Source organism: Rhyacophila brunnea, unplaced genomic scaffold (genome assembly GCF_057557595.1).
Source record: "Rhyacophila brunnea isolate RB1 unplaced genomic scaffold, BYU_Rbru_1.0 scaffold_9, whole genome shotgun sequence".
Classification (NCBI taxonomy): Eukaryota; Metazoa; Arthropoda; class Insecta; order Trichoptera; family Rhyacophilidae; genus Rhyacophila; species Rhyacophila brunnea.
The window spans coordinates 20,389,032-20,400,747 of NW_028233361.1; positions in this window are offsets into that span (position 1 = coordinate 20,389,032).

Below are 11,716 nucleotides of genomic sequence, written 5' to 3' on the forward strand. Positions count from 1 at the left end.
TTTTAACCTTGTCACTTAAACTTTTAATTTACTTTAAATTAGCTTGATTGTACTATATGTACTTAGTAAAGTAAGTACCTAGCGAGAATTTTACCTGAAAGAGGAATTTTAAAGCATTAAGACTATGCTTATAATATGATGTTTGTCAATGTATTTAAAATTTGCATGCACAGTTAAATTATATATTTCTTGTTATATTTATTTCCTGTATAAAGGAGTTCCTCACGTCAGACGCTTGATAATTACATTTCAAGGGATCGTCCTGCTTGCTTTCAGTTTTAACCTCTCCTAAAACTTAATCTCATGATAATCATCTTGAGAAATGGATAATAGTCAACAAAAACTAAAAGCATTGCTAAAATACACAAGAAGTGGTTTATAACATCAGCTAAACATATGTGATGAAGATAATCTTGTTATCTAATATTATCAATATTTCTTTCCAAAGACAATGATAATATAATTAGATCGCATTTCAAAACACTCACCATTTCTTTGCCACTATTAAAGACTACGTGGCCATAGACAACTGATAGAATATTTACAAAGGCTGTACTTGCCATTAAAAGTATCTGAAAGAGATTAAAATGAGTAAAAGTCAATCATCATTTTCACACGAAAACACAGCATATTATTTAATACCTGTTTTGAGGATTACATTCGGTGTTGTTTGGGCATAACCTGATAACTGTAATATATTGAATTTTCAGGAGAGCAATTTTAAAATTTGAATTGCCCCCATAAATCCCGGTTTGATTTTTAGTCTAACATTCCAAATTCAAATAATAATTGTAAAACCTATCTTTGAAAGTATGCACTTACCAGGGTTTGAGCACAATTGAGTAAATCAATATTTTACCTGTGTTAACTTCAGTCACCGAATTTTCAAGTAATAAAACGCATTAAAGAATTTTTTATTACACTATATTAAAATGAATACATTATAGATTTAAAAATTAATTACAAAAAACAAAAAAAGTATGTTTGAATAGTATATAGATTAATAAAAGCAGATTTATAATATAATGTTAGGAAGAACATGCCAGACATAACGGCTACACACATAACTAAGAGCACTAAAAATACTATTACTCATAAATAACATCACTATTAGTATCTTCATCAGGAACGGAGATGGAATTGTTAGTCAAACTTATGTAAAAATTATGGTACACTGGGTCTAAAAATTGTAGCAAAGATATCAGATCGTTGTATTTTTTTTGTCAATACACAGCGGTTATGAACAAGCTTCTGGTAGTGAAATTGACGACACATCACTGGGCCGGGCCGTCCTCTTCTATTGAGTGAACATATTCGGAAAGGTTCATCGTTCAAAATGTATTAAAATTTTATACATCCAACTTCATCACTTTTAGTCACTTAGATCCAAAATATTTTTGTCCAGTTGAACGATGCCCTTTCAGAATCGACAGTTTTCTTCATCAATATCGTTTCTAAAAAGTTAATGAAATCTGATTGGTTCATGTATGTAACTATAAAATTCGGACTTGCTAGGTGAATTAGAGTAATCCAATCATGAATAATTGCCAGGATAACGTTACCCCTAAACCCCATCTTAATCAATGAATCAATAAATCTTGATCAATGTTATAAATAGCAGTCATTAAACGATTCTTCGTTACACTATTTTTGGTTTCTCTGGCTTTTGGTTTCAACAAAATCAGACCAGACAAGTATTGCCTCTGGGCATCTCGAGTCAAAAGTGAGCTGTAACTCGCATATATTCCGTTAAGGTAATCATGGTTTAACTTAGTTTTGCATTTTAATTTGCAATCCTGTAGTTTCATTTGTCCTTTGGCTTCAACAGTAAAGTTCTTGTTTATAATTATTGGTGTCTGGAGTTTTTTTACTTGTGGATCTTCTTCCTGATGTATTGTGGATGTATTTGGTGTACAAAGTTAGTCTTCCAAAAGAGCCCATTCATCTGAACAGCATTCGAAAGGACCACTTTCAGTACCACTTTCTACAGCTTGCAACTGAAAAACATTAATCATTAATTTAATAACACTAACACAAGAATATGTTAATAGGTACATTATTTTAAAGTAGGTACTTGTGTCTCTATGTGAGGCATCTATACAATTTCTACTAACCACAATTTCATCCAAATGAAGTGTTTAAAATTCAGATGATGTTTGACAAATATTAATACTTCCAGTAGTAGTTGGCATCATAATATTATTATCATTCGGCAGTAGAGGTGAAGTCTGTAACATAATTTTTAATACGTATTAACTTGGAAATATGATATGAAATATGTTTGAATATTACTGTAAAATTAGAAATTATACGTTTAAACCATAGTTTTTTCCGCGTGAACACATGTTTTTTAATGTAATATGTACGCTTTAATCTTAAATTATAGAAAAAATAGCTTTAATTAAGAAAAAAAAGTATTTAACAACAGCACACGTTAGATCATTACCCGGTAACTGACACCTGTCAAAAGACAAGTTCCATAGACAAAACAGATGTTTGGTCAAAAGCTGATAAGTGAGCAGATATCATATATGTACCTTACAGTTACTACTCGTAGTAAGATCAAAATATGATAAGATCCTTTATCGTGTTTTACCAAATTAACTGTTGTATTTGTTCACATAGTATTATATTATCAACGCGTTTGAAGCATTTCGAATTGAAATGCAGATATCATGTTATTACCAAATGAAAGAACATACAATACTGACAAACTTTTTACTCTTAACATAAAAAAGCCAAAAAAGCAGTTATCAGGTTATGCCCAAACAACACCGAGCATTGCCATTATACCCTTGGGTCAATATTGCAGTGGGATAGGGTACCAAGTAGGTACGTATTGTATACGGCATGGCTTAAAAGTGTCAACATTGAGAAGCAATTCTCAGTAAGAACGTAAATAAAATCTTAGAAAAGATATAATGATATGTATATAGTTTTACAATTTATTAAATATAATAATAATATACATACAGGAATCCCGTATACGTCACATAGTATATCTCTGTTGTCAGTCAGTGTCTCACAAATTTTAATCAAATGCTGAAGCTGTAAAACTTTTGATGACGAAAAAAGAATTAGCTTCGATTGATTCTCATTCAAGTTTCCTTTGATATTTCCTCTGTTGATTTGTGATAAGATGGGTAAATTGTTGGCTTTAGAAGCCACAGGAATATTCAATAGTAACCTTTCCACGTGTGTATATACCTTCACCAACTGGTTGTCGAGTACATGAACGAATAATATAAACTCAACCGCGATTAGTTCTAGAAATAATCCGTCTATATACCAAAATAAAATCATTGAATAAGAGTCCCACAGCATTAAGCAATCGTAAGTCAATTGTAAAACACTGTAAGAGAAATAAATAATTGAGCCATATATGACTTTCTTCCTAAGCGAATTGTAAAAAACTTTCGTACTTATGTTTAATGATTGATCAATAAACTGGATGTTTCTTAAGATTACCAATATATTTTCAGGCGCAAAATGGACGCATATGATTGCTGATATTAAACATGCAATAAAAGCTGGCGCCGTCATAATAAAATCGATTAATCCTTTTTCGACACCAAAGAAACCTATATTTTGACGTAACCTCCAAAAAAGTATAAATGCGCTATAAACGGACATTATCAAATAAAGAATTATAGAATAGATTTTTGCGGGACATGAAAGTTTCATGATTTGAAGTTTTCCTTTGCGAACTGTTATTTTTCTCAAACCAAAAGCGAGATAGAGCAACGATATGGGACTTAAAACTCGGCGTATGTTAGCGTTCATTATTGTTGTTTAATTTAATAAAACGCTTTTTAGTACTTATTCTACTTTAATAAATAATTTGGACGGGTTTCGTCCGTCTCAGAGGTACATTTTCAACTGAATACATTTTTAAAACAGTATTTATCGCACAACTCAAAAGCGACAGAAATAATATAACAATATGTACATAGAATTATCCGCCCAATAATACCTTCCCAATAAAAAAATAACTTAACATTAATGAGGTTGGACATTAATATTTCATACTACATCAGGGGCACTAAACAAATTATTCTAAAATATTAACAAAACACAAAATATGAAACACTCAATACTTACAATAGCATTAATATCAACAAATATTATTTTTGATTACTCAAAAATTACAATAAAAAATATAATATTTTAAAAAATAAACAATATTATCACGTAAAGTAAGATCGAATACAAATACAAATACAACCGAAATATGAGTCAAAATTAAATATTAATTAAAATATTAAATAATGCACAATATATAAAGTTATGTTACAACAATATAACTATCCCAAACATTAAATGTGGTATAATAACGGAGAAGACACAAAATATAATTGATCATTTAGCAAATAAGAATTGAGCAAAAATTTATACCTATTAATCTCTATGATTTTCTGTTTATCCAAGTTTATAGATTTCTCAATCAAATGGAGGATTTTTAAAATTTTTAATGATATTAAACGAGTGATTATTTTAATATAAACTATTTTCAAAAGATGAAGATTCATTACCATTTTTGGCACAGGCTAAATGTTCTTTGATCCTAGTGTTAAAAGATCGTCCCGTTTGTCCAACATATTTGGCATCACAATAGTCACAACTTAATAGATAAATTCCACTTTGTTTAAGTTTATCTAATCTATCTTTAGTATTCACCAATATTGAATTCAAATAATTTTGTGTGTTGTAAAATGGCACATTGAAAAGATTGTTATCTATTTTTCTTGAAATATTCTGAGACACTCTTCCTAGGAAACATAATTTAACCCAGTGTTTTTTTAACACTGGCTTCATCTATCACCAAACTGGAGGTCACATTTAATAAAGCTATTTTTTAGATTTGTTGGCCAGAATGCGATCAATCAAACATGAGTCATTACCGTTATTACAAACGAATTGTCTAATCATCTTTAACTCCAAAGCAAAACTATTTACGGACATAGGAACCAATAATAAACGATGTATAAAAGCATAGAAAACTGATAATTTATGCAAAATATGATGTCTAGAAGAGTTAATAATAATTTTATCACTGAAGGTATTCTTTCTAAAATGATAAATGTATGTTTGTTATTTGTAACATTGATTGTTAAGTCTAAGAAGTATTATATTATTATATATAGCAAACCTTCTTATGGAGCAGGTAGCTACAATGTACAATATTATTGTAGACAAAATACTGCCTAGTTTAATAGTTGTAAATTAATGTTATATGTATGAAAATTAGACCATAATGCACAAGTTCTCAAATATTTTTTATTAACGGTAGTGAAAATATAATATTTGTTAATTCGGCACTCAGATCAGTGATACTCATCTACATCTACACAGATAACTTAAATAATGAAAACAAGTTTTCCAAAAAACAACTTCAATAGGAAAAAGTGGTAAATGTCATAATTAACATTTTTAGAAATAAATATCAGTGTATCTTTAAAAAAAACTACGAGGCTATAGATGACTGATAATTAAATTTAATATACATCATATTATTGTGTAACAAATTTTAGGAGGATTTATTTATTGGTAGATCTTTTGCGTCTTTTGGATCCAGCTTGCAGCGGGGCTAAAAGTCCGAGAACCGACAATTAAACGTGCCAACCTCTACCAGGTTTCCAGTAGGGATAATGGGTCATTTTAAATGAGTAATATTATTATCATTGATACCTTCGGTGGATGAGTACTTTTTTAATATCCGTATTACCCGGAGCAAGCACCCATTGAGCGATGTAAATGAGATGGGACGACTCATTTTTAATTATGTCAATTACATATTATGATTTAATATTTGTTGCGAAATTAATCGTCATCACAGGTTTGTTTCTATTCGATTTGCTTGTCTTTTTCCTGGTACAAGCCTGATTATCTTCATGCATATCGTTCATTTGTGGGGTCGTTCAGATTTCCGTCGTCGTTCCGTAATCACAATTAATAGAATATCTTAATTGATAATTAATTATCTCCAATATCGTGGAGAGTAGAAGTTGTGGTCGAGTAATCCTATATCTAGAATTCTCAAGGAACAATCAGAAAGGGTGAATCTTGAACCTCGAGATTTTCGTTAATGATTTATCGAGAAATGAGAATTGAATGATTCGAGCCTTTTCACATTTTATAATTATTTCTTGAGAATTCTTGAAACGAGATTTCTCCATCACAATGTGTTAATTCGAGAAATTGTTACTGGGAAAAATGAACGAAGAGAAATTGTAATTGACAAAGAAAGTTGTCGATCGGAACTCGAATTTTAAAAAATCACCTGTAAAATGTTGACATAAGAAAAATATTTCTTTGCAACGTAAAACTAAGTCTATATTATTATATTTAGTAAATATCCAAGCATTTCGAAAATTTATTTCTCGTACAGACTTTTTTAATGGAAATTAACTACACATGGAATTGATTGGGCTCTCAGTAGATGAAATTTTTAAGTCATTGTGTGATGAAAAGATTCAACTGAAATATAAAATGAAACCCGAAAATGCATTTTAAGAAGGAATCTTTAATTAAAGTTTCTTGAATGCGGCCTTATTTTATTAAAGATAAATGAATGTGGCCTTTCAACGTGGAAAAGTCCCCTATCCCTGGCTTAGACGCTGCTAAAGATGCAGAAATGTGTTTTCTTGTCTGACACCTACGAGAGGAAAAATGTACTTTGTCGCATGCGTCTATATAAATAGATTATAGAGTGTAATCCCAAAACCTACACTTATTCACCATCAGTAAGTCGCTATAGCTTTTGCGACCACATTTCAACGACGCCCATACAGATTGTAGTTACCGCTCGGCGTAACTATGAAAATAAAATTCTGTACAGTGTTAACGTAGAATGTTTTTTTTTTCTAGATGCCTTTATGGATACTTCGCATGTACTATCGAGGTTTCTTAAGGACTTTGGCATGCAAACTACTCTACTTGATGCTAATCAAATGAAAATTGTGCCGGCTGAGAGAATATGCTTTATTGATGTTTGAATTTGAATTCGGCCAGGGCCTATGAAACCGCCTTGCAAAAATCCTGGAAAATTCTAAGTAGCGCAAGGCGGAGGTGATTCTGATGAATATTTTGTCGTATTCATTGGGAACTGAGGACTGCGATTTGTAGTCGAGTTTTTTCCCGTGGTAAAGAAATGTCGCATATGACTGATATTCTGAGCATATACTTATCCTATCTTATATGATTGCAGTCACTGGATCTGAAAGGCATGAATCATCTTTACATGTCACCATTTATTATTTTTATTCTTTTTATTTCATCAATACAGAAATTAAAAAGTGCATCTCTTCCAGCCTTGTTTGCCATAGTCCCCGGAAGGTCTCGAATGTCCGCATCTGCCATCTGTAATAAAAAGTTCAGGTTGTGCCGCTCCTTTCTAAAGATTTCACAATCTAGGAGTAAATGTAGGACGTCTTGGTCGCTTCCGTCGTCGCATGGACACTTTCCATCAGATGTTATTTTAAGCCGGTGCAGGTATGCTCCCATGACTCCATGACCTGTAAGAATCTGAGTCATCTCAAAACACAGTCCCTTATGCACCCTGACGTCTTGTGCTGCTAAAATTTAAGGTAAAAACTTTCGGGTCAACTCCCCTGTCGATGAGTTTATGTATCGTGAGTTCCATTCGTTTTTCACCATATCTGAAATTGTAATTTTTGCGTAGCTCAGAGGAAATTTGTCATAAGCTATCGCGGTCTTGGGTTCAGAGGCACCATGCCGAGCCAATTTATCAGCTCATTTATTTCTTTCTATCCCGGTGTGTCCCCTTATCCACTTAAAGTGCACTTCGAGGTGGCGCCGTCTCAGTATTTCGGACTCTCTGTGAATAGAAAAGACAATCGGATTAGTAGACAAAGGATCTCCAATTGCTTGGATTGAGCTATACTATGGTTTTCGGTGAGCTTTCGTTGGATTGGATCTGAGCCTGCCCACTTCAGAGCGCATTGGATGGCATAGAGTTCGGCCTGCATTACCGTTTAATAGCTGGCAAGGCGACACTTACGAGCCGCTATCTCACCGCCATTAATGTATGCCACAAACCCTGCACCAGTACCGCCATCAATTATGCTCCCATCCGTGAAAATCGGCATGTTATTGCATTCATTGCTTTTCAACGTTGCAGGATAAGAAACCACTTCAGAAAATAGTCTATCCGGGTGTGGCAGCCTTCTATAGTCCAGCGGTTTTTTGTAAAGCCTGTCGTCAAGCAGAAAACCTGCGAGGCCCTCCTCGCCCTTCTTAGCTCTGTAAATGAGAGCGGTTTGTTTTAAACGTAAATCTAGAGGCATAAGTCCTGCTAGAGCTTGCGTTGAATTGAGCAAAGCCGTTCGGTAAGCTCTGCATATTCGTATCGCTAGTGCTCGCTGAACCGTATTGAGTTTTTTTGCTATGTTTTTCTGTTTGGCAGCTTCATACCATATGCTGGCCGCATACGTGATCATAGGCTCAATAGCACAAGTGTAGAGAATTCGAAGAGCTTCAGAAGATACACCCCATGTATGCCGCACCCAATGAGCGAAGTCACCGCGGCTCTTTTGCAGATGCTGTCCGCGTGTTTTGACCAATTTAGTTTGTCATCGATTACTACCCCTAAAAGTTTAAAATCCCTAGAAAACAATAGAGGTTGCCTATTCATCACCAGCGAAGGCGGAGAGACGCGCCTCCTTGTAAAGAATAAGGCCTTCGTTTTCTCCGCAGAGAAAGACAGTTTGACCTTCCTTCACCAGGCCTCGACGCTCTCCAGCACGCTGTTAATCATGGTTTCTGATTTGATTGGTTTTGGATTCCATAATCAGCAATACATTATCAGCAAAGGCCTGTGCGTATACACCTTCAGGAAACGGCATAGAGAGGAGATCGTCGAGAACTATGTTCCACAGTACAGGGGCGCAAGATGAACCTTGTATGCATCCCTTTGATGTCTCTTTGGTAGCAGATGCTCCAGCATATTCGACAAAGACTTCTCGGTCGGATAGATAGTTTTTGATGAGCCTGAAAATGTAAGCGGGACAATTTTTAGATTTCAACTGTTGAAGAAGGTATGGCCACCATGCGTTGTCAAACGCGCCTTTGATATCAAGAGATACCGCCACTACGAGCTGACCATCGCGGTTAGCTCCCTGATTCTATCAATTACTGCATGAAACGCGTCTTCAGTACTCTTTTGAGGGGTGAAACCGTACTGGTATTCGCTGAGCAGATGTTTAGTCTGAAGTTTTTAGGAAACTCGATTAATAAATAATTTTTCGAGTACTTTACCGAGCATGGGCAGCAATCCGATGGGCCGATATGACGAGACGTTAGCGTAGTCGTCCTTTCCCGGTTTGGGAATAACCACCACTCCAGCTACCTTCCTGATTTTTGGAAAATGACCAATTTGCAAACAAGCATTATAAAGAGCAACAACTATGCTAGGAACAGTTAAGAATGAATTGAGACAGATATCCGCCGTGAAGCTGTCGTGTCCCGGAGCTTTAGCTGGATTGAACAGCCTCATTGTTCTTTCGACCTCATCGAGAGTGAAGTTCTCGTCGTCATCTTCCTCTGAAGGAATCGAGGCGGCATTTTGGATCAATGTCTGTTGCTCCGTTTCGTTTGCAATACTGTCGTCTGGAAAAAAATACGCAAGAAGAGCCTCTTCAGATTCAAGAGCCGAAGAGGTCATGCGACCGTTGATTGTCAGAGTTTCAGGCGGTTTGAACGCCTTACTTTTGAGCAATCTCTGACAGACCATACATTCTCTTTTCCCTGAGCCGAGCAATAGCTCTTCCAGCTTTCTAATTTCGCTTTCGCAATCGCAGTTTCATACTTATTCTTTGCGGCTTCAAAAATCTGTTGAGTGAACGGCCGTCGAACCATGCCTGAATTTCGAAATTTTGTCCTTGCTACCCTAAAATCCGTCTTCAGTGTATCCAGTTTCGGACTCCACCATGGATTACTTTTTCTTTGGAATCCTTCGCCCGAAGAGCGCACCATCGTGCTCTCCCATGCCGACTCGTTCGCCAAACGTAGAATGTTACCGGCCGAGTGGCTGACGGTCTCGTCGATCACTGAAGTTAAGGGGGGACATGCTCGTCGAAGGTCAAAATTGAGTTTTTATTGTATTTTCAAACCATGATCCTGGACACTCCTTAAACGTTGTAGATAATCTATTTATTTAATTTTGAAGCCTTATTATCCTTTATAGTTATTTTAAACATTTGATGACTGCATAAAGTATTTTTGTTACATAAAATAGTATTCTTTTAAACCTCTCGCTCTAATGTTTTAGAATATAGTCATATTTCGGTACATAACTGTGCAGTGGTGTTAGGATTTTTTACGTTTATTAATTTTTAAACGCATTTATGAAACCATTAGTATAATTTATTACGAGATAATTTTTGTAAAATATTCACGATAAAAAATTATATTGATAATCTCTGTGATCCCAAATTTGACAAGAATTAGGCATTTTATTATTCAAAAAATCGGCAAGATTAACACATTTGAAGATAATTCTAAAGATACTTATTATAAGCTATGTCTTTGACCATTCAAGTGTGATAAACATCTTATGAATAATGATTGCTTTATAATAATTATTGACCTAAGAATAAGGTAGTGTTTTTTTGAAATACGCCATTTCTTTTGTCATTCCCCAGTGGTTAAGCTACAACATACGGCCGTAGCCATAAATTGACAAACTATAATTAAAGTTGGGAGTAAAATTATGTTAACGCGCGTGTTTGAACATGTACCTAACCGAATTTTTTTTTATTTTTTTTTTAAACGGTACATGTTCAAACACGCGCGTCAATATCATTTTACTCCCTACTTCAATCGTAGTTTGTCAATTTATGGCTACGGCCGTATGTTGTAGCTTAACCACTGGGGAATGACAAAAGAAATGGCGTATTTCAAAAAAACACTACCTTAATCTTAGGTCAATAATTATTATAAAGCAATCATTATTCATAAGATGTTTATCACACTTGAATGGTCAAAGACATAGCTTATAATAAATATATTTAGAATCATCTTCAAATGTGTTAATCTTGCCGATTTTTTGAATAATAAAATGCCTAATTCTTGTCAAATTTGGGATCACAGAGATTATCAATATAATTTTTTATCGTGAATATTTTACAAAAATTATCTCGTAATAAATTATACTAATGGTTTCATAAATGCGTTTAAAAATTAATAAACTTAAAAAATCTTAACACCACTGCACAGTTATGTACCGAAATATGACTATATTCTAAAACATTAGAGCGAGAGGTTTAAAATAATACTATTTTATGTAATAAAAATACTTTATGCAGTCATCAAATGTTTAAAATAACTATAAAAGATAATAAGGCTTCAAAATTATATAAATAGATTATCTACAACGTTTAAGGAGTGTCCAGGATCATGGTTTGAAAATACAATAAAAACTCAATTTTGACCTACGACGAGCACGTGGGCCGCAGCATTACCCGCGGATACAAGTTGGATGGGTGACCGCTTAACGTTCGAATCCCACAGCTGACAAATATTTTACCATGTTAATATTAGCTCGTATTCTTGTTTGTCCCGTACAGATTTTTTCTTGTTTGTCCAAGATTTTTAACTAACTTCCCGACTAGCTAGACATTTGAAACTGCATGCAACGGGAATGCATTTTTCAAATACTTTTGGCCATCTTTAAGCAGAATTGAATTCATTTTCAGTT